This window comes from Podarcis filfolensis (genome assembly GCF_964270895.1).
Source record: "Podarcis filfolensis genome assembly, chromosome: 10".
Lineage (NCBI taxonomy): Eukaryota > Metazoa > Chordata > Lepidosauria > Squamata > Lacertidae > Podarcis > Podarcis filfolensis.
In genome coordinates, this window is record NC_139612.1 from 62,655,141 (window position 1) to 62,674,746 (window position 19,606).

Consider the following 19,606-nt stretch of genomic DNA (forward strand, 5'->3'; position numbering starts at 1 on the left):
CAAGCTGGATTAATTTCAACAAAATGCTTTGCAACATCTGTATACCCTCCAACATTTCTCCGATGAAAATAGGGACAGCCTATTTCATCATCATCATCATCATCGTCGTCGTCGTCGTCGTCATCTGCCCCACTAACTGGATTACCCCATCCACTCTGAGCAGCTTTCAACATATATAAAAACATAATAAAACATTTAAAACTTTCTTATACAGTCATACCTCGGGTTGAAGTAGCTTCGGGATGAATATTTTCAGGTTGCGCTCCGCGGCGACCCGGAAGCAACGGAGTGTGTTACTTCTGGGTTTTGCCATTCACGCATGCGCAGGCGCTCAAAATGACATCATGTGCATGCGCGGAAGCGGCAAAACGTGACCTGCGCACGCGCAGTCATGCAGTCGCGTGTTACGTTCACTTCAGGATGTGAACGGGGCTCCGGAACGGATCCCGTTTGCATCCAGAGGTACTACTGTACAGGTACTACTGAAAGCAGTTTCAGATGTCTTCTAAAAGTTGTATAGTTATTTATCTCCTTGACTTGACCTTTACATAATTCTGTGCCCTCCAACATTTCTCTGGTGAAAATAGGGACATCCGAAGGAAAAGCAGAAACCGGGACGGCTTCTGTAAATCCGGGACTGTCCCTGGAAAATAGAGACACTTGGTGGGTTTACATCATCCCCCCTCCCTTACTTGGCTTCATCTCTCCCCCCCCCCTTACCTGAAAGCAAAACCCATTGAATTCAATGGGAAACTACTGAGAAAACATATATAGGATCTTACTGTCAGAGCTACTATACCACACATTGCTTTTTTCCTAACCGTGGCAACTTTACAGCTGCGAGAGAAGGCTCTTTCATTGCGTCTTTGCTACTCCCCTCTTACTGCCACCCCCACGTCCTTATGCTCCCCATTGCTTTCTCTTCCTTCGCTTCCCGCTGCTCTTAAATGTGCCTGTTACCCTCCGGCTTTGACCTTAGGTAGCTGTGAGCACCAAGCCATGTTATTCAGAGCGAAGTAACACCAGTAGCCAGGAAGGAACAATGTCGTTCAAGCCAGATAAAATAAATCTCGCATTTCCTGTTAGGAGCCTGGGCCAAAAAGCAACGATGAGACTCGGGGAATGAGCCACTTGCGCTTCAAAACAGAGCGAGCGAGCGATTGAGCAAGTGGTGCACACGGGACAGACATGACCGCAACCCGTGCTTGAAAACACCAAACGAAAACAAGCTCGCTGTAGTGACAGGGAAGAAGTCAGGAGGAGAAACCAAAAAATTCATAACACGGGGAGCTTTGCCAGGCTTGAAACTCAGAATGTAGCATGTGCCACACACACACAAATAAATAAATCCTGGCTTTCCTCCCGTCAAAGAGTGCTGCTGTTTGTAAGCTTGTCTACAAAATAAGGTAATGGGGAAATGCTTAGGAACTACAGCAGGCTGCCATATACTGAGTCAGGTTCAGTGGTCCATCTAGCTTCATATGGCTGACACTGACTGGCAGTGGCTTGCTGAGGTTTCAGACAGGGATTTCCCCTCAGCCTTATCTGGAAATGCTGGGGATTGAACCTAGGACCTTCTGCGTGCAAAGCAGATGTTCTGCCACCAAACTATGGCGCTTCCTTTTATTTTTGTGTGTAGAAATGCTACAGAGGTGCTACAGATGTTTGACAGTGGAATAGTCTCCCCCCGGGAGGCTGTGGACTCTCCTTGCTTAGAGGTTTTTAAGCTAGGGTTACCAGATGTCCCCGGTTTCCGGGGACAGTCCCCGGTTTTGCAAATCTGTCCCCGGACAAATTCTGTCCCCAGAATGTCCCCAGATTTGCAAATGTGGCAGCGGCAGCCTCAGCAGTCCAGAGCCAGCCTGGTAATGCAGTTGGCTCTGGCTGGCTTCAGAAGCTGCTCACTGCCGTGGTGCCCACCATTTTTCCTCACTGGAAGTCCCCATATGATGTGTCTTGTGTGCAACCCCTCATATGGGGACTTCTGGAGAGGAAAAATGGTGGGCGCCATGGCAGCGAGCAGCTCCTGAAGCCAGCCAGAGCCAACTGCGCTACCAGGCTGGCTCCGGGCTGCTGACTGCCTCTGACACTGCCGAAGCGGAACTGGGGACTTCCGGCGATACAGATCTCCTGCCCCTCCCCTCTTTGTTTTGACTGATGGAGGAGGCTCAGGAGTTGCGGGCGGGTGGGCATTGCCCAGTTTTTAAAAAACTCTGCGCATTTATGTTTCACAGGGTGGGAAAAAGGGCTTTGCACCTTGCCTGGCAGAGAAAACACATGCCTTGCACCCCTCCCGGGCAACGGCTGCCCATCAGCCACTCCCGAGCCTCCTCCGATCTGTCAAAACAATGGGGGAAGGGGGCAGGAGATCAGGGAAGGCTCAGGAGTCACAAGCGGGTGGTGCACCGTTGCCCAGTTTTAAAAAAAACCTGCGCATTTATGTTTCACAGGGTGCAAAAGAAGGGCTTTGCACGTTTATACAATATGCATATGTGCTTGGGCCCAGGGTCTTTTGCCTCACCATCCCCGCTACTGACTCCCTGTTGCTACTCAGCTTAAAAAAGAAAAAGAAAAGTGTCCCCAGATTCATTGGAAAAAATCTGGTAACCATATTTTAAGCAGAGGTTGGATGGCCATCAGCCATGGATGCTTTAGCTGAGATTCCTGCTTTGCTGGGGGCTGGACTAGATGACCCTCGGGGTCCCTACCAACTCTACAATTCTATGATGATAGGGTGTTCCATGTGGCCTTCTGAGCAAACCGTAAGCTAGCCTGTTGCCCGTGCTGAAGTATAATTGAGCTGCCAATCTGGTCGCCTTCTGTAGATGGATTAGGAGGCTGAGCCCTGTTATTCCTCACCACAGACAGCCAAATGTCTTGTGTTGCCCTTGGGGTGGGGAGTGATGCTTGCTTATTGGAAGGGCTGGCTTACCCATGTAGCTTCCTGACAACACCGAGGTAGTAATTGGGATTCCTTGCCTTGGCTCCTGTGCAAACTGCTCTTGGATCATGTTCAGTTTTCTGAGAAGCAAATTGGAGATGGTGCCCCAGGCATCGCAATAATAATACTCAAGCACAGTAGTTCGTTTCATCTTCAAAGCGCTGTACAAACACCAACTAATTAGAATTGTGTGTGTTTTCCCCCCTTCCCCTTCGTCTTCTAAAGACATAGCAAAATAGTAGGATGAAGACGAGATCTGGCTGTGAATTATTCAGATGTCGAAAATGCTTTTTAGTAAGTCCTTTCGCAGGAAGTTGTTTAGGAAACCTGGTAACCCCAGAGTGTCAGAGAGAGTCTTCTTGTGATTTGAAAACTGGCCAAGATATGACAATGGAGTGAAAATTCAGGGGCGGCCAACTCAAGTGCAAGGTGAGCTGGCAGGTAGAATGTGCTGCAGACTCCAAGGTTCAAACACATGCATGAAAGCAAAGATCAGTTTATACAGCCAGTGGAATCAAGTGGTGAAACTTTTGCTGGACTGCGGAAGAGATGACTTGGCATTCTTGCTGGAGACAATTTTGAGAGGCACATTTAGGTGATGTTTGGGGAGAGTGAAAGGTTAGCCAAATCACTGGTGGTTCAGATAGCCTGAGCAGGTTGTGACTGGGGGGGTGTGTGCATCATTTTCAGTTGCTCCCAGCTTCTCGTTTTTCCAGTTCGGTTCCTCACATTGGTCTGTGAATTCTTTTCTTTTGTTAAAATCCTCGTGAAAATTCACCAGAGGTTAAGTGCAAATTTCACCTAATATAAATATGAACTTTTGCCTGGTATACACATTTTTTGCAACCGTCCAACATTTCTCCAATGAAAATTGGAGTAGATAAATAGGTACCGCTCCAGCAGAAAGGTAAATGGCGTTTCCGTGCGCTGCTCTGGTTCGCCAGAAGCGGCTTAGTCATGCTGGCCACATGATCTGGAAGCTGTACGCCAGCTCCCTCGACCAATAAAGCGAGATGAGTGCCTCAACCCCAGAGTCGGTCATGACTGGACCTAATGGTCAGGGGTCCCTTTACCTTTTTAAGGAAAAGCAGGACATTCTGGGATCAAATCAGAAACTGGGATGGCTCCTGTAAATCCGGGACTGTCCCTGGAAAATAGGGACACTTGGAAAGTTTGCCATGAGATTTTGGGCCGTACACCCATTTGGTGCAAGTCGTGGTCTCATGGGAAGTAATGAATATTGGCCTTCAGTGGGCTGGAACTCACACCCAGTGAAAGTCAAGTTTGCAAGACTGACTTAGTGGTTCTTTGATTGCTTCTGGACCTCAGGAAACCACTTGACTTGGTTGACCTTTCATGCCATCAACTGGTTGGTGTCAACCTACTTGTTTAGAAAACATATCTACAGAAGCTTCAGCCCCAGGATCTATCTTCCTTCCTTCCTTCCTTCCTTCCTTCCTTCCTTCCTTCCTAAGTTAACCACTTTGGGTTTATTTAACTTAACAACAATGACAATCCAGTTCGTGAGATCCCAACGATCTTTCTTTAGTGATAGCTTATTAATTCAGCTCTAACAGATCACATGTATTAAAGAGTGAAGTATTACCCATCAGCTACATTTTCCAGGAATTTCCATTTTTACCTTTTGGATGCCAGTGACTCATGGAGTCTAATTCAAGAATCTCGGAATTTCCACACAAGAACAATGCAGTTTTGCTAGGATCTTCTGACATTTGCATTTGTCATTAGAAGCTACCTCATCCAAAGGAAATATGTGTGTGACCTTTATAATGCTGTTTCTTGATGCTAAATAGGACACCCTTTTGCAGTGAAGTGTCAAGTGAGATCTGTGTAAATGGTGAAATCGTTTCACCATTGGAAGATATATGAAATGTGGTCTGATTTGGGAACGGCGTGACAATGGTGTGCTTGAGTTAACCCGGATGACTTCTGTAAATCTAGGACTGTCCTGAGAAAATAGGGACACTTGGAGGGTCTGTAAATGTATGGTGCAGATGTGACCACAATGTTCCCTGTGAGTTCAAAATTTACAAGGTGGGACTTATGGGTGCAAAGCAGCTCCCTATGTTGAGAATTTGCAAGTGAGGCAAGAAGACAAAATATTAATAATAAATTAAAAGAGGTTGCCAAGGAAGGCACAGCCCCATTAATCTTTGGTATTCTGGTATAGGAAGCTCCACAAAATTCCAAGGTAATATTATTATTCTAGGGACGCGGGTGGCACTGTGGGTTAAACCACAGAGCCTAGGACTTGCCGATCAGAAGGTTGGTGGTTCAAATCCCCGCGACGGGGTGAGCTCCCATTGCTCGGTCCCTGCTCCTGCCAACCTAGCAGTTCAAAAGCACATCAAGTGCAAGTAGATAAATAGGTACCGCTCCGGTGGGAAGGTAAACAGCATTTCCATGCGCTGCTCTGGTTCATCAGAAGTGGCTTAGTCATGCTTGCCACATGACCCAGAAGCTGTACGCCGGCTTCCTCGGCCAGTAAAGCGAGATGAGTGCCGCAACCCCAGAGTCGGTCACGACTGGACCTAATGGTCAGGGCTCCCTTTACCTTTATAATTATTCTAGATAGCAACCTCAAAAAGTAATTTTTAAAAAATCAGTGGGTGGTGGTGGAAGGCCCCTTAAACATTGCTAGCAGGTTGGAGATGGCCATGGATTTGCTTTCCAGATACGCAGACCGTGGAGTTCACTGTTCGCTCAGCTGGGCCCCCGATGTATTGTGCGTGCTTTATCTTGTTCTCTACTTATGTAAACCCCACTTGAAAAACACAAAGCAAAATTGGGGTTGAAGTCCCAATTGTGTCAATACGCTCAAATGATGTGGCAAGCTTGGGTTGCAAAATTTGATTTGTTACAGAGAAGAAAAGGACGGGCCCTGGGGTTAGCGAGGCCTTGGCTTGACAAGAGAGTCTGCGATTGCCTGTCTGGGGAGAGAAAGGGCACTCTGTGTGGGATTTCCATCCGTCTTTCTCGCTTTCCCTGGGCTCCTCATGCTGCTGCCACTGTCCCCTGTGACGGATCGGGAAAAACAAAGCAGTGAGAAGAAGAGAGTCTGGGGCAAGTGACGCTCCTCAGTAGTTCATCGCGTTATCACAGGTGAAGAAGAAAAAGAAGCACCCAGGTAATATTGTCTTGGCAAAAGTGTTGCTGGGAGGGTTTCTAAGATGTGGGTGATATAATGGAGACGAAGTCTTCCCTGTGTTTCTGCCCTTGCATAATGCATGCAACAGTTGTTGCTTCCCTCCATTCTCAGGCAGAAAGTGTGAAAAGTCTGCTGTCTGCTCTGGAAGACACAGTGGGCCAGTGTTGATAATACTTAACATTTAAACAGTGCTTTTGGTTGTTCAAAGCACTTCAGGTACATTATATTGTTAGCATCTTCACAACAACTATTTAAGGTAAGGTAAAGGTAAAGGGACCCCTGACCATTAGGTCCAGTCGTGACCGACTCTGGGGTTGCAGCGCTCATCTCGCTTTATTGGCTGAGGGAGCAGCTTCCGGGTTATGTGGCCAGCATGACTAAGCTGCTTCTGGCAAACCAGAGCAGCGCACGGAAACACCATTTACCTTCCCGCCAGAGTGGTACCTATTTATCTACTTGCACTTTCACGTGCTTTTGAACTGCTATAATCCCCTTCTTGAAGATTGGGGGAGTGGGGGAACTGAGACTTAGAAAGAATGGCTGCTTAAGTGAGTTTCTTTTCATTTCTTTTTAAATTGTTTTCTTACCTATATATGAGTGGGTACTAGCCCTGATGGCTGTGTTCTCACTTCACTGTTGGAGCCAGTATGCCTCTGAATACCAGTTACTGTAAACCACTGGAAGGGAGAGTAATGTGGCAGAACCTGGTTATAGGCTTCCCATAGGTTGGTGCTGTGAGAACAGGATGGTAGACTAGATGAGACACTTGCAACAGGCTGTGCTTGTGTTCTTATCTCACCTTCCTTCCATCCTGGAAACATTATTATTATTACTATTTTACCCCGCCCATCTGACTGGGTTGCGCCAGCTTCCAACAGATATAAAAACATAATAAAACATTAAACATAAAAAAAAAAATATTCCCTATACAGGGCTGCCTTCAGATGTCTTCTAAAGGTTGTATAGTTACTTAGCTCCTTGACATCTGGTTGGAGGACGTTCCACAGGGACAGCACCACTACCGAGAAGGCCCTCTGCCTGGTTCCCTGTAACCTCACTTTTTGCAGTGAGGGAACCACCAGAAGACCCTCAGAGCTGGATATCAGCGTCCAGGCTGAATGATGGGATTGGAGACTCTCCTTCAGTTATACAGGGCTGAGGCTGTTTAGGGCTTTAAAAGTCAGCACCAACACTTTCAATTGTACTTGGAAATGTGCTGGAGCCAGTGTAGGTCTAAGTAACGTGGCTCTTCCTAGGTGGCCTCCCATCCGTGCATGGACCAGACCCAGACCTGCTTAGCTGCAGCAAGGTGGTGGCCTCAAGTTCCTAGATACCATGGTTCCTAGAAGAGGAAAGTTTTGAACCTGAGCCTTACTGATTCATATCCCAATCTCTTAGCTTATAGAATGCATCACCTTTCTTTATGAATACAGGTGACCATTCAGCAAGCAGTAAGCATTATCAATGACTTAAAAGAAAACTACCTAATAACTGATAAAAATTATTCTTGAGGGATGATCTGTATGCTTCTGATGCTTCATAGAGAGTGGTCTGTATGGAGTCTCCAGTAACCTGCCAAATGGTGAGGGGAGTTTTGCTGATTTTGAACTGGATGCTGAAGACTTGATTGCTGTGCGCAGGACTTTTGGCAGAACAATTGAGAAAGCCGGCATGCCAGCAGGTCACATGCAAACAACAGCAAGTTCAAAGGTCTACATTTGCCTCACATCAGGTGTAAACAAGGTTTTGTTTTTCCCCAGCCGGAACTCAGTTCTGGCACCTCTCAGGTGAGCACCATCACCATTCTAAGAGAAAGAGGGAGGTGTTCATGGTGAGTTCTGGCACCTCTTTTTCTAGAAAAATAGCACAGGGTGTAATATATATATATATATATATATATATATATATATATATATATTCCCTACTATTGGCAGGTTGGTGGTATATTTCTTCCCAATGATCTAGTACGCTCTTAGCTTAATCCTTATGCTCCCATCAGTTTTGGATTGCAAACAAAGATGCTCTATCTACTTTGAGGGCACTTCTAATCAGTTAATTATGATGAGCAAAATACAGGCTTGCTGGATCCAATGGCCCTTTGAGCTGGCAGCAAAAAACGGCCCCTGTAGGAACCAGGAGCTGGGTCTCAAATTGGCACAGTGGCACATGGGTCGTAATTCCAGCATTGGCATCTGATTCCAGAACTGACACGGCAACTCTGCTTCTAATGGGAATTTTCAGATGCAGGCTGTGACACAGATGTGGCCTTGGACCATGTCACTGAGTCTCGTCATCTTATTCTCCAGAAGGCTGCAAGCTTCACAGGAAAGTTGGGGCGTCACATTTTCTGAGGCTAAATGTTCGGTGTATGTTTGTGAGCTGAAGTGGCACAGCCTTGCTTCGTAGGAGTTGGTATGCTGCCTTCTTTTTCTTTATTAGGAACATGGGAGACTGTCCTAAGTTAGATCCTTGTTCCATCTAGCTTAGTTCTCTCTATTCTGAATGGTAGGAGCCTCTGAGGGTATCAGGCAGGTGGACATTCCCAGCTCTACCTGAAGATTTCAGGGACTGAACCCGGGGACTTCTTCATGGAAAACTCTGCCACTGAGCTACATACAGCCTTTCCCCATATTTATTTGTCACTTGCTACAGAATTGTCTCAAAGCGACTTGCAAAATATTTTAAGCTTCCAATCAACTTGGCAACTTTAAAAAACAACAGCAGATACACTGAATAAGCCTAAAGTGAAGCAAAAGGTTTCTAAAGGTGTTCGTACAACAACAAGCCTGAAAAGGATGCTTTCTATCCCACCACACTAAAAAAAATGAGCACCAAAAATTGAACATAAATGATATTGCAGTACAATCAGTGTTAAGACTCCCAAACCCAGGAAAATAGGAATGTCTTCGCCTGGTGCATAAGAAGCTGTGACAATGGACACATCCACACATGGCTTCCCCCAAAGAATCCTGGGAACTGTAGTTGTTAAAGGAGCTGGGAATCCTTCTCCTGTAGGGAGTGAACTACAGTACCCAGGATTATTTGGAAGCCCTGTGACTGATTTGAAGGAGGCACACAGAGAAGGACCTCTGATGATAATTGTAGGGTCCAGGTAGGTTCTTGTAGCGAGAGGTGGTCTTTGAGGTTTTTATTTATTCAATTATTATCTTACTGTTCCTCCAAGGACATCAGGGTGGTGTTCATTGTTCCCAGCCCCTTATTTCACTGTTGCAATAACCCTCTGATGTAAGTGCATTGTGAGAGTGATTACAGCTCAAATAGAAACCCCATACATCTCACTGTATGGGGGAAGGATGGGACCAATGTGCTGTTCAGCTGCAAACCATTGATGAGCAACATTGTTGTTGTTGTTGTATTCGTATATGTTTCTACATAAACTGCTTTGAGATTTTTTTTTTAAGTGGTATAATCCTCCGCCAATAAATACAAAAAAATTCAGAGCTCCAGCTGTCTCTCCTTATAGTTTTTATCTTTAAATCGGGCAACCCTCCAAGTGGATCAGAGATGGGGAAGCTGTGGACTTCCAGGTCTTGTGCGACTCCAACTCTCATCAGCCACAGCCAGTATGGCCAATGGTCAAGGCTGGCGAGAGTTGATAGAGTCCAGCATCATCTGGAGGGCCATGGATTCTTCATCCTTGAAGCAGAACACTATCCTCTGCCAGCAGGGCACAAGACTTCATGTCTGGGCCCTAGTGCAACACTCTGAACTTGGCCAGGGTTTCCTCATTAACGATAAAGGTACCATGAGCTTCTTGGGCTCGTGTGTTTTTGTGTGTAGATCTGATTGTCAGGTCAGGAGAAGCCCCTTTCAAAGTGCTATACAAGACACTTGAAGGCAAAAAGAGGGCTTCTGGTGTCATCGTGATGGCAGGTGATGGACAAGTGAGTGACTCCACCCAGCTATCAAATTTGATTCATGAGGGGTGGGGCAGATAACCATCTGATCCACTGACCAGCTCCAGTTCCCCACTCCCAGGGTAGACTATGACAGAATCCAGTGCATTTAAGGGCATGGCAGAGAGAGAGAGAGAGAGAATGTAGATAACTGGCTATTTCATACAGGATTTTTCACGGCCCTGGGTTCTGCATTACCTCGCCTCTCTCACATTACATAGCAGGTTATTTGCCCAAAACATGGAATTCAGTGGTCTTTGCATGGACGTTGTTCATATCATTCACCTAGCAATTTGGCTGAGGCTGTCGGTCAACAAGCATGCAATGTGTAGAGAGGTCTGGGCTGGACTAACTGTTCTCCCCGTCACCAGCGTGAGCAGTTCATCAACTTCTGCGACCTTGCCCAACAGAGACTGGAGCAGAAACGAGACATATTTTTTTTCTGGAGCAGAAATGAGAGTTTTTATTTCCCCACAACTTTTGATCCACTTCAAACTAAGAGAGTTCATTTCAGCATCACTACAGCACCCACCTAACCCCTGTCCGCCCGCCCGCCAGCTTCGTGTTGCAATCCAGACTAGGCTGCTGATTCCTTCCTTTTGCAAGGCTGTCGGAAGGAAGGCTAATTTAGAGCAATCCCACCAATTCACAAAGAGGTCATTAGGTAGGCGGAAGTCCCTGGCAGGTTATGAACCAGACAGTCTCTGCAAAGGAAGGTCAAGGGGTGAGCCTTCTGTTTACTGAGTCTCTAAACGGTAAGCGTCTGACTTAATATGTAGCCATTCTCCACAGCGAGACCCCCATTTCTCAGCGATGAAGAGTTGAGGTACCATATATGGGCCCATTCAGAACCCCCTCAAAACACCAAGTCAGTAAAAGAACTCCCCCTTTCTCTCTGCACTCCGAAATGAATTGACTATCCCTTTAAACTACTGGAGAATTTTACTGCTGGAAGCTGTTTAACAGGCATAGAGCTGGGTGCTTAATTGTGTCAACAATTATTCACACATTAGCACCATCTCTTCCTTCAGGTTTGTACAACAATGATTCGTGAAAGTAAGTTGATCATATTCATCATAAATAAAATTAGCTTTGGGCAAAGTTTGTATTTGACAGGAAGAAAAAAAGGGGGGGTTGTTGAAATTAAATCCTCAGCTGTGTAAGTAGCTTGTCCGCTTCTGAAATCTGTTAACTGAAAAATGTGTTGAGTGTAGGGAAGTAAATTGGGATATGCATGCATGTGTTTGTTTCTAATAGAAGGGCACATTCATGCAGAATGCAGATCAATTTGCGAAATCATATAATATTAGCAATAATGTGGTAAAGAATAATTACTTTGGAAAACACTTTCCTAGTGTGCCTTTCCGTGGGTGCATTTGTAGCCAGGTTTTCAAGCAGAAGCATTTTAGTGCACAGAAACATAAAAAATAGCTTTGCTGGATCAGACCCAAGGCCAACTTGTCTAGCATCCCATTCTCACAACGGCCAACCAGATACCTGTGGGAAGCCTAAATGCAAGGCATCTGCACAACAGTGCTCTTCTCAACAACTTGTATTCCATACCTTCTGACATTTCTCCGATGAAAATAGGATGTCCTATTCCAGAATAAAAATAAGAATAATACCCCACCCATCTGACTGGTTTGCCCCAGCCACTCTGGGTGCCTTCCAACATATATAAAAGCATAAAAGGTAAAGGTAAAGGATTCCTGAAAATTAAGTCCAGTCGTCGCCGACTCTGCGGTTGCAGTGCTCATCTCACTTTACAGGCCGAGGGAGCCGGCGTACAGCTTCCGGGTCATGTGTCCAGCATGACTAAGCCGCTTCTGGTTCAACAGAACACTGAAACCAGAGCAGTGCATGGAAATGCCGTTTACCTTCCCGCCAGAGTGGTACCTATTTATCTACTTGCACTTTTTGGCGTGCTTTCTAACTGCTAGGTTGGCAGGAGCTGGGACCGAGCAATGGGAGCTCACCCCATCGCAGGGATTCAAACCACCGACCTTCTGATCATCAAGCCCAAGAGGCTCAGTGGTTTAGACCACAGCGCCACCCGCGTCCCCCTATATAAAGGCATAATAAAACTTTAAACATTTAGAACTTCCCTATACAGGGCTGCCTCCAGATGTCTTCTAAAGGTTGTATCTCCTTAGCTCAGGAGTTGCAAAACTCCATACCCTCCAACATTTCTCTGATGAAAATAGGGACGTCCTAAGGAAAAGCAGGACATTCCAGGACCATATCAGAAACTGGGAAACTTCTTCAAATCTGACATTGTCCCTGGGAAATAAGGACACTTGCAGGGTCTGGTATTCAGAGGCATAAGGTTTCTGTTACTGGAGTTAATGTATAGCCGTGGTGACTGGTAGCCACTGCTAGCATTGATCACTCCATGAATTTGTTTAATCTCCTTTTGAAGCCATCCAAGCTGGCAGTGGTCACCACTGCAGCTTGCGACCCTGAATTCCACAGAAGGACTTCCTTTTTTCTTTCCATAATCTCCCACTGTTCACTTTCTTTGGCTGACCCCAGGTTCTGGTATTATATCCTAAGAAGCATATCCTTACTCCCTTTCTCTAAGTTGCATAGAGTTTTTATACACCTCTTTCACCACCACCCTTACTTGCCTTTCCCCCTAACCTAAAAAGCCCAAAACTTTGTCACCTTTCCTCACAGGGAGAGTTGCTCCAGCCCCTTAATAATTTTGGTCGCCCTCTTCTGCACCTTTCCCATCCCAGCTCTACAATATCCTTTGCGAGTTGCGGGAGACCAAAACTGTGCACGATATATTCCAACAAGTGTGCTGGCATCCCAGACTTGTACAACGGCATTATGACACTGGCAGTTTTTATTCTCAATCCCTTTTCCTAATGATCTCTAACATGGACTTTGTCTTTATCGCAGCTGCTGCACACTGAGTTGACATTTGGAGAAATCTGGGTCGACATTCAGTTCTCTATCATCTGCATGGCCCACTTGATTTAATCCTCACTGAACTGGCAGGGAAGACAGTGCAGAAGGGCAGCCTATAATATCGCAGCTCAGTTTGCTCCTGGGCTGGCTGCAGATTGAGTTAGTTGCACTTAGATACCACTGAAATCTGGGACGCGGGTGGTGCTGTGGGTTAAACCACAGAGCCTAGGACTTGCCGATCAGAAGGTCGGCAGTTCGAATCCCCACGGCGGGGTGAGCTACCATTCCTCAGTCCCTGCTCCTGCCAACCTAGCAGTTTGAAAGCACGTCATGTGCAAGTAGATAAATAGGTACCGCTCCGGCGGGAAGGTAAACAGTGTTTCCGTGCGCTGCTCTGGATTGCCAGAAGCAGCTTAGTCATGCTGGCCACATGACCCGGAAGCTGTACGCCGGCTCCCTCGGCCAATAAAGCGAGATGAGCGCCGCAACCCCAGAGTCGGTCACAACTGGACCTAATGGTCAGGGGTCCCTTTACCACTGAAATCAGTGTGAAAAGTTTGTGGCGACTTAAGCCCCGTTGATTTCGCTGGGTACAAAACGCAGCTAGCTTTGTCTGGATCCTCCATATTTCAGAGTGCGGATGTGCACATGGCCTTAACATGCACTTTCCCACAGCAATCCCAAAATATATAAAGCCTCTTCATATGTTCAAAACAATGTGTGGGTGTAAAGTGTTTAGGGAGAGTGGTTGTGTGAGCACAGGGCACGCCAGATGTAACCCCCTTCCCCTCCTGTGTTGAGTTGGAAAGCCTGAAGGAAGGTAGGAACTAAGTGCATTTCAGCTGAACAGGATTCTGGTTGCTTTTGTGTCACTTTTACAGTGTGTGTTAGTGCATATACCTATATTATTTCACACTGGTTCGATTTTTTTAAAATAGAAAATGAATGTGTATAAATGTGCTCAGAAGTAGGGAACTGGGGAAGAAATGAAGTTCATTTCACATTTAAAGGCAAACCTACCTAAAATTACACTTTCCCCAAAACACCCACCCAAAATGCAGCCACCCTTCAAAATTCACGCCTCTCTAAATTTTCCAATTCAGTTCGCCGGCCAAGAAATGTGTACAAAGAAATGGACCTGCTGGGGTACAGTGTAAACAGAAATGCATGTTTCTCACTAAAGATATATTTATGCATTATATTAGGGGAAATTGCTTAGCAATGTGTGTATATTAGGCAAAACTGCATTAAATATAATTGGTTTAGGAAAATTCACACTAAAACACAGATGAATTTTCAGGAGGGTTTTATCCCCCCCCCCCCCCAAATAAAATTTGCAAGCTGAAGTGGAAATGTGGAGAACTGAAGATTGGAAAAATTAGATGCTGAAGGGAACAGACATTACCCAATTCTCTTATCCCTACTTAGAGAGCCAGTGTGGTGTAATGGTTAGAGTGTTAGACTAGGAGCTAGGAGACCAGGGTTCGAATCCCTACTCACCCATGAAGCTCACTGGGTGACTTTGGGCCAGTGATTGCTTCTCAGCATAACCTACTTCCCAGGGTTGTTGTGGAGATTAATTGAGGATGGGACCTTCAGTTCCTTGGAAGAAAAAGGCAATATATAAATGTAATAAATAATAAAAATAATAAATGGACAACTAGAGGGCACCAGGTTGACTCCCTCAGAAAAATCCTAAAATGCTTTAAAATGCCTTTTGTTCCTCTTTCTGCCTGTTACTCCGTATCTCGCAGATGCTTTTGCGCTTGTATGTTTAGAAATCTCATTGTTATTTTTTAATCAGCAAACGTAATCTCTTGTGGTATGTTTAGAACTGAGATCCTTTCCCCCTGCTTTGGTTGTACTCTCAAGCTAGTAGGAGGGCTGTGCCTCTTTCTTTTGATACAAATAAGCCGTAATTTGTGCAAACCATGATGCATTCAGATATTATCACTTCTTCATTAATTACTCCGAGTATTTGCTTAGTGGAAATATCCTTTCTAGTGGGGGCTGAGCTGTTGCAGTCACATTGTGGTATAACTAAGAGTTATAAAAAGGAAGAAAATATGTCATGTCTCTTACTGTGAAAATTGAAGTTGAGCCGAGAATATGTACCAGGGGCAATACTATGGATTTTTAAGCTGGGGGGGGGGGGCGAGTGATATCAGGGGGAAATGGAAGACAGAATGTGAAAATGTGTGTGAGATCTTCAGGGATCTGGTGTGTTTAGCTTCTTCCTGAGGAGATCCAGAATTTAACAATGAATTTTGTCCTCACTTCATACTTTATAATAGCCCTTGCCAACCTGTTGCCCTCAAAATATCTTCGACTGAAACTCACATCATTCCTAGCCAGCATACATGTATGATAGAATGCAATCTTAAACAGGTCTGTTTATCAGGGCCGGCCCAACCATGAGGCCAGCTGAGTTAACTGCCTCAGGCGGCAGGGTTCCCGGGGCGGCAGATTCCAATGTCAATCTTCCTCCTCATGCCTTGTTCCTGATAACAATCTTCACTCACCCCTTCTTCCCTGGCGGGGAGCGGGTGCATGCCCCGTTGGGGGGTTTGCCTCAGATGCTGAAATGCCTTGGGCCGGCCCTGCTGTTTAGGAACAAGATCTTGGAGTTGTTGGGTGTGTGTGGATACCTCGATGAAGATGTTGACCCAGAGTTCAATAGCTGTGAATGAAAGGTGAATTCCATGCTAGAGATCATTAAGAGAGGAACTGAAAACGATGCTGCCAGTATCATAATGCCATTATACAAATCTATGGTGCAATAGCTTGGTGTACTGTGTACAGTTCTGGTTTCATTTCAACTATATTTTATGAGCCCCTGGTAGATGATGGAGAAAGCGGTGGAGAGTAGAAGAGTTCAAAATTCAGGCTGCCATATCTCCAATGGAAAAAAACAAAGACATTGACTTGGCCACATAAACTGCACTTTGGACATTTGTGGATGACCCTTTGCAGCAAAATATGAGGTTTTAGCCAACTAAGTACTACTCAGAGAAGACCGATTGAAATTAGCCTTTGCTATCATTTTCAGTGGGTCTTCTCTGCGTAAAGTTAGTACAGGATACAATCCATCATCTGGCCTTGGTTCAAAACTTTTTTGGAAGTTCTACTGCCTAGGAGAGATTTAAGCACGTGCATAAATCTCTGGCTGAAATTAAACGAGACTGAAATGCGTGGAGCTTTCAGGCGGATTGCGCCTTAAATATTTTGTTGTTCTCGTCGGTTTACCTCCCCGATGCAGAGCTTTTTGGGGACGGAGCTTGTTGAAAGTTCAGATACGCAGTAAAATAAATGCCTCTTGTTGTTAAATTTTTCAAACAGCTCTGGAAAGAGCTTGATCTGTGGAGGGAAGAAATGGCCAAAGGTAAATAAAAATGTGTGGTCCTTGAGAGAGTCATAATTGTGTACAGTCTGCATCCTTTCTCTGTACAGTTTATTCCGATAATTTTGACAACCCCCCCCTTCTTTTATATATATGACACGCACACATGGCGCAGGAGTAGATAAAACTGCTGTGTCTCTAATATTATCAGTCGAGGGGAGGTGGGGTGGGGTGAAGAGTAGAATATGGACATCTGTTTAACAATTCCCTTTTGTTGGAAGGATCATAGACACACTGTTGCCTGCCTGTTGCACTCAATCAAAATGAATAAAATGCTGGGTTTCTTTTTTTCTTTTCTTTTTTTCAAAAAAAAGAGGGGGAGGGGAGAAAATCAGGCGGAAGAGAGCCTTAAAGTATCTGCTTACACTTTTCTGTTTTAATTTCAGCAGCGTGATGATGAGGGAGAATCCCTTGGGCTTGGGTCAGGGGGGAGGGCCGGGAGATTTCCGTATAACAGTAAAGGGAAGGTTTTGTTTTATTTCCTCGCTACGGGCCCGGGAGAACTAAACAGCAGTCGTAACTAATTGTAGCTCACTTAGGAAAGTCTTAATTAGCATTTGCCACACATGGTCGCCAGATGTGCTGGACGGGCGGGGGGGGGGGCATGTGAAGAACAAGCTAACATACTTAAACCTAATAATCTGCCTTTTGTTTTCTGAGCTATTGTGTTGGGGAGGGCAGGGATGGGGATGGGGGGAGAAACCCTGGCTGCGTTTTTTGATGCACTCAGTCCCCTGTTGGCTGAATGGAATGCCTTGTCTTCTGTTCCTTCCTAGGGAAACACATGCACAACCCCCCCCAAGTCCCAGTGAAAGGATATTTTTATAGCTATCAGTGACCCATTCTTCTGCTGAACAAGGGGGAAATTATTTGGGACAGGGACGCTGGCGATATGCTGCCCCTGCTGGTCGTTTCAAGGCGGTGAATTTGGTTTTGGGAGGCTTGCAGGCCAGGGCCTGGGGAACATTTTTCTGCTTGAGGGCCACATTACCTTCTGGGTGACTTTTGAGGGGCCACATACGAATGGTGGGTGGGGTCAGAAGTAAAAAGGGGGTGTTGCAACAAATGCAAATTTCACCTTTGTACAGTAGACTGCTTTCTACACACACACACACACACACACACACACACACACACACACACACACCTGTCCTCCATTCAGGTAGGCAACAGGGATTGGCATAAAGGACACATTCCAGGCAGGCAGGCAGAAACAGAGCCAGGGGAGCCCTGTGGCCTGGGGAGAGTTTTCAGGGCCAGATAAGAAGATGCTTTGGGGGCTGTATTCAGCTCCAGGACCTGAGGTTCCCCACCCCTGCTGTGGACTCTCAAGATATTTATTTAGGCTCTGAAGATGTCAGCCCAATTAAGCAGAGAAACATTTCCACTATATAAACCAAATAAAAACCCAAGAAGATGAAAGTTTGCGTGTGTGTGTGTGTGTACACATGAAAGGCAAAATTCCACCTTTCTTTAGTGGAAAGAAGTTGGGTTTAAAGCAATATACAAGTACAGTAAGAAGGCTCTGTTTGCATATAAATCATAAACCATGGCTTAACATGGCATGTGAATCCGTGTCCATGGTTTATTTCTTGTCAAGCGAAGAATGAATTTAATAATAAGGGTTTGTTTGGAGAGAAATAAACCACGAGAGCTGATTTAGTAATGGTATCTTGCTCTTGCCTTGAGGAAGGAGTGATTTGGCAGCATGCAAAAGTTCTGTTCATTCACATTAAACCATGGTTTGTTGTTTACCTTGACATGTGGACATGGTCATGGACATAAAATATCTGCTGATTAGATAAGTGTGAGAAATTTTGCCAACCTTACTGAAACTGCAATAGGTGCTTCAAACTCCTCTAGGTTTGTTTCCCAGCAAGAGTCTTCCAATTCATTTCAAAGTTCAATTCTGTTTTGTGAATCTGCCACACCAAAGCTTCTGACCTCTTCGTTTTGGTGGTCAAAGCGAAATTCTTCAGACTGCTTTCGAAATTCTTCAGAAGTTTCACTTGATCTAACACAGGGCAGGGGAACACATATCATCATCATCATTATATTAAGTTGCAGAAACACAGCCAGCAGTCTCTTAACTTGCAGGTTGCATTCCCATTCTTCCATTTTCATGTCTAGATAGAAGGGTAGGAATTTGGCCATCTTTGCAGAAGGCCAGGCAAAGGCCATGGTTTATTTCCAAGCTAAGTTCAAAGTGCTGGCTTTTAGCATTAAATCACTTCATGGTTTGGGATCTTGGTTTGTGAAGGATCCGCTTTCCACAGGTGCCTTGAGGTCATGATTGTTGTTTAGTCGTTCAGTCGTGTCGGACTCTTCGTGACCCCATGGACCAGAGCACGCCAGGCACTCCTGTCTTCCACTACCTCCCGCAGTTTGGTCAAACTCATGCTGGTAGCTTCGAGAACACTGTCCAACCATCTCGTCCTCTGTTGTCCCCTTCTCCTTGTGCAGTTTGAAAGCCTTTCCCAACACCAGGGTCTTTTCCAGGGAGTCTTCTCTTCTCATGAGGTGGCCAAAGCCTCAGCTTCACGATCTGTCCTTCCAGTGAGCACTCAGGGCTGAGGTCATGCTTAGACCCACCCAAATAGGTATGGTTGCTGTCCATGTCTAAAAGGATCTTTCCAAACAGCGCCCTCTGCTGACACAGTGGAATAACTACCCAACCAGGCAGGAACACGGATGCATTTTAGCGAGTTTGAACAAAATCTGATACAGATAATTGAACCTAAGATTGGCAAACGTAGAAATGCAGTGAACCTGAAACGGACAAATTCACCCATCCCTGTTCTTCATGCAGGGCTGCCGTGTTAATTGAAGGTCCTGAAACTGTTTTTGGAAGTGAAAAGCTCCCTTACATTCAGTCAGAGTCCTGATCCATCTGGGCCAGGATTGAATTTAAATATGGTGGAGAGAGAGCAACTGACAGGAACTATAATTGACAGATTGCTCCCTCCCAAAGGGGTCCCAAGCTATATAAGGCTTAGAGGAACGGGAGGACGTCGTCTCTTGCTTCTTGCCTCAGGCAACCAAATGTCTTGGGCCGCTAGGCCGGGTCCTTCCCAAATTTCCCCCTTGTGAACTCCTTCTCCTTCTTCTCTGCTTCAGAATGAGTCTCTGAATTAGTTGCCAGTCAAAGGAAGGCAAAGTTGGGAGGACAGTCTCCTCAGTGCTGCTTCCCTCAAGCCGCTGTATACTTTCCATTGATTTTGAAGTTCCTCAAATCCTTAACTGGGAGCATCCTTGCGTGGGTTTGA

General features: G+C 45.6%; 1 protein-coding gene across 10 annotated transcripts in view; it reads left to right on the forward strand.

Moving 5' to 3' along the window:
* Positions 1–19,606, forward strand: part of SOX5 (SRY-box transcription factor 5) — a 770,837-nt gene that overhangs the window by 289,675 nt on the left and 461,556 nt on the right. For 3 of the 10 annotated variants that reach the window (XM_083572725.1, XM_083572727.1, XM_083572718.1), the window contains exon 1: positions 5,824–6,089. The exons of 6 other annotated variants lie outside the window; for them this stretch is intronic. The gene's annotated coding sequence lies outside the window, so the exon portion shown is untranslated. Of the gene's footprint in view, positions 1–5,813; positions 6,090–19,606 lie in introns of those variants that run through there. One more of the 10 variants, XM_083572720.1, reaches the window with a different exon arrangement.